The sequence below is a fragment of the Scylla paramamosain genome, chromosome 27, assembly GCF_035594125.1.
Source record: "Scylla paramamosain isolate STU-SP2022 chromosome 27, ASM3559412v1, whole genome shotgun sequence".
NCBI lineage: Eukaryota > Metazoa > Arthropoda > Malacostraca > Decapoda > Portunidae > Scylla > Scylla paramamosain.
The window spans coordinates 20577760-20582068 of NC_087177.1; positions in this window are offsets into that span (position 1 = coordinate 20577760).

A 4309-nucleotide genomic window follows, 5' to 3' on the forward strand; every position below is an offset into this window, starting at 1 on the left:
AACACCTAACACACTCAACAATGATCACAGTAGTACAAATAAACTGTCGCGGTTTCTGGAATAACAGACACCTTATCTCAGAAGCAATTCGATCTATCGATCCAGACATCGTCCTTCTCAACCACACAGGCACACCTCTTAAACCCATCAAACTTTACGGATACAACACACGCTACACAACAGGTACGCGCCATGATGGCGTAGCTATCATGGTAAAATGTACCATCAAACACATCCACATAACCGACTGGCCTTCAGCTCACTTCCTGGCCACCAAGATCGAAACACAACACGGGCAATTTCTAATCGCCACAACGTACAGCAGACCGGATACTGGGCTCCCTCTCACCAGCCTAAACAATCTCTTCAACCACACAAACCTACCAGTCTACATACTGGCAGACCTTAATGCCAGTCACACAGCATTTCGACATAACAAGAACAACCAACACGGACACGAACTTCTGCAACTCACACAACTAAAACGCCTCCGTTTCCTTGGCCCTGACTTTCCTACCTGCTATACCCACAATGGGAATGGCAGGCCGGATCTCATTCTCTCCAATCGGCAGTCCCTACCTTTCCACCACCACATCTCCCACGGACCCCTCTGTGGTTCAGACCACGTTCCCATAATCCTAAAAATATCCTCCAACCCCATATCTATCCCATCCCCACCTGTCCCCGACTACCGCTCCGCCGATTGAGAGGGATTCAGGGAAACACTTACAGATCTACACCGACCAACACAGCTCGAAGGCCAACCATATACAGAAATAGACAGCGCCCTAGAGAAACTACACAGTGACATCCTGACATCATCCAACAGACACACACCAAAGAAACAACACACAATTCACATAGACTTCAGACCCTCCATAAAAACACAACGACTACTAGTGTGCTACAGAACACGCTTTTTACAAAACATGAACAGCCTCATTCCCATCTACAGAGACCTCTGCACCCTTCGCACACACATACTAAATAGCCTACAGGATGATCACAGCGCTCACTGGAGGACTCTAGTCTCCCGTATGGACGGAGCTCGCTGTAGAAACCATACTCAGTTCTGGCACATGGTGCACAAGCTGAAGGGATGCCAGCGGGAAAGATTCGAGTACCTCCTAGTGAACGGTGATCGAGTCACCAACCCAGACCAGGTCACCAACACCTTCCAGATACACTGGCGTAACTCCTTCCAACCACACCCTCTCCCTCTTCATGAGCCCAGTATTGCCCGCATACACCATATCACCGATATTGTGCGCCAAAACCTAGCAAACACACTACCACATAACATTATACACTTAACACGACTAGACCCACAACACCCTCTCATCACACCCATTGAGGAGGAAGATGTCGCCAGGCTGCTCAGGCACACTCCGCGGCGAGCCCCCGGCCCCTCAGGAGTCACCTGGCCAATGGTGCGGAGCCTTCCTCCAGAAATCATATCCAGCCTGACAAAAATATTCAATGCTTGCCTCGCCTCTGGATACTTCCCAAAGGCTTTTAAAATTTCAAACATCACCCTAATTGCCAAGCCCGAAAAAAAACTCTCACTTACCAGAAAACTATCGCCCCATAAGCCTCCTTGAAGTTCTTGGAAAAACATTTGAGCGTCTAATCAATTTAAGATTGAGAACGTTCCGCGAAGGTAACGGATTGCTGGCACCACAGCAGTTCGGCTTCCGGAGGAACGCCTCAACTGAGGACGCACTTAACAGCATAGTAGCCTACCTAAATTTCAACAAGCCATATTACAAGACAGCCCTCGTGACAAAAGATGTCAAAAAAGCTTTTGACACCGTTTGGCACACCGGTTTAAAATACAAAATTTGTAATAACTTCAATCTCCCTTTTTTAACACAACGCATCTTGTGTAATTTTCTGGAAGAGAGACAGACAAGAATCCGCCACCAGGGCAACTTTTCGACATTTTTTACCCCCCAGGCTGGAGTCCCACAAGGCTCCGTACTCTCCCCAACCCTTTTTAACATGTACACAGCTGACCTACCCCTCCCAGCCCACAATGACTCACTAACTATTCAATACGCGGACGATGTAACGCAATTGGCCCGTGCCAGGTCGTTAGATCTCCTAACCGACAAAATTCAACGGGAACTGATAGCGACTAGCCTATGGGAGATGAAATGGCGAATTCTCTCCCATCCCGAAAAATCAAAAGTCACTTATTTCAACATTAAAAGAAGTCAGCCCCGCCAAATCTCACTAAACAGAATTGATCCAATTCCCACCCCAATTCCCATCAGTAACAACAACAAAGTGCTTGGCCTCACCATAGATATGCACCTCAACTTCAATATACATATAAAACAAAAAGCAACCATAGCCGCCAAGGCCTTGAGCAGCCTGGAAAGATTTCGCGACAGCAGTACAAAAACAAAACTTCACCTCTACAAAGCTTTCATTCTCCCTCTCTTAACCTACTGCCCTCTTGCCCTCTCTCTCTCTGCTCCCTCCAACCTCTCTAAACTTCAGAAGGTTCAAAACTGAGCAATTCGTTTCGCTCTTGGGACGAAATGGTTCGACTTCCAAACCTCTCTCTCCATTCACGAGGAGTCCAACATCCCCCCTCTTAACATAACACTCCACAATAGAATCGAAAAACAACTAAGCTCCTTCTCCGACAGACACACAATCACATACAATTTCATTACCAACCTCCCCCCAGCTTTCCGTCACCTGCCGCACTGCAATCTCCTTGATCCTCCCACTGTGCCTCCTGAACCTGTCTTCTAATAATGGACTCCTCCTTTCTTCCCTTCACTATCTGCTTTCTCTGTACCACTCATGGTGTCTGAGTGGCATCATCGTCGTTCTCTCATTCACGTGGGTGGGCCCGAGTGCCAACACCTAGTGGTTTTTTCATATTTTTTGTCTTATGGTTTTGAATTCACATTTTTGTTTTTATGCATCTATTTTTCTGTCTCGCAGCCTAGGTTTTAAGGTGGCACCGGACAGCTCCTGGGAAAGGGACGCGACAAAAAACACCGCCATTAACATACCATGCCTCTGACCGAAGGTGTGGGGTCGTGTGCCAACACCTAGTGTTTTTTTCATATTTTTTGTCTTATGGCTTTGTGTCCATATTTTTGTTTTTTATACATTATTTTTTTGCCTCGCAGCCTAGGTTTTAAGGGAGCACCGGACCACTTCCAGAGAGACGAGGATAGCACGAACCGCACTCCTCCCACTGACGTCACGGCAATGGGGCCTCCGGCCGTCGGCATGACGTTCCGGTAGCGGTACCCCCCGAGGCAGTTAAGTAGCGGCCAGTACTGATGATGGGGACGGTAACCACACCATTCAGTGGAAGCCACTTCACCCGCCACACAGAGGTAGTCGGGTGCGGCAAGGGCTGGGCAGGAAGGTAGTCAAGAGATGGTGGGGCGGGGCCCTGGAAGCATCCATGCAGGAATCCCCATTCACCCCCCGCCACCAGCGACTTAACGCGTGCAAGCAGATGGTATTAGATTTGACCCCTCGTTGCGGTGAGGGAGCCTTTTCGAGCCTCTGTCATTGCACATCCTACCATCACGTCAATCATTATTACAAACCATCCTCACCCTCCCCATGCACATAACATCACGACATTTTTTATATTCGCTTTTTTTTAGCAGGTTTTCCTTTTTGCAGGACGAGTCACAGGACACGAGAAGAAAGGACCGACACCGCTTTTTCATCCACCACATTACATCACACAATAAATATCCTGGCCATCACCAAATCACTCTACTACTATCCGTGGTTCGGAACCCACGTAAAACTGTAGGTCCCTCCGCTATACGGATGCACTTCTTCCTCTGTCCTTCTTTGAACCAATAAAAAGCACAAAAAAAAAGCTTTTTACTCTGACTGTCCTTCACTCCTCTTTCACATTCTGATGGTGTAGGCTCTGAATAGTCTGGCCCCTAACTTGTGCATGGTTTGGCCCGGGGTTTTGGGTGCGTGGGCGGCGTCCGTGGCTGTGGCTGTGTTGGGCTTGGCTTTTTCGGTTGGTGGCTGACTCTCCTGCTTTCCCCGATAAGGACCTTGTCTCCCTTGCTATCTTAGAATGAATATAACACGTTAAAAAAAAAAAAAAAAAAAAAAAAAAAATGTCCTTCATAATTCAAATTGCGCCTGGGTTAAGCCCCAGTGACTATTTCTCCTACTACAATTCCCTTCTTATCATCCCCCTATTCTTCCCACTATCCCCACTTCTCCCTCCCCATCTTTTCTCTCTTTGTTATGTTATGTTATGTTATTTTGAGGCACATTCGTGAGCTTACTGTTAGACCGT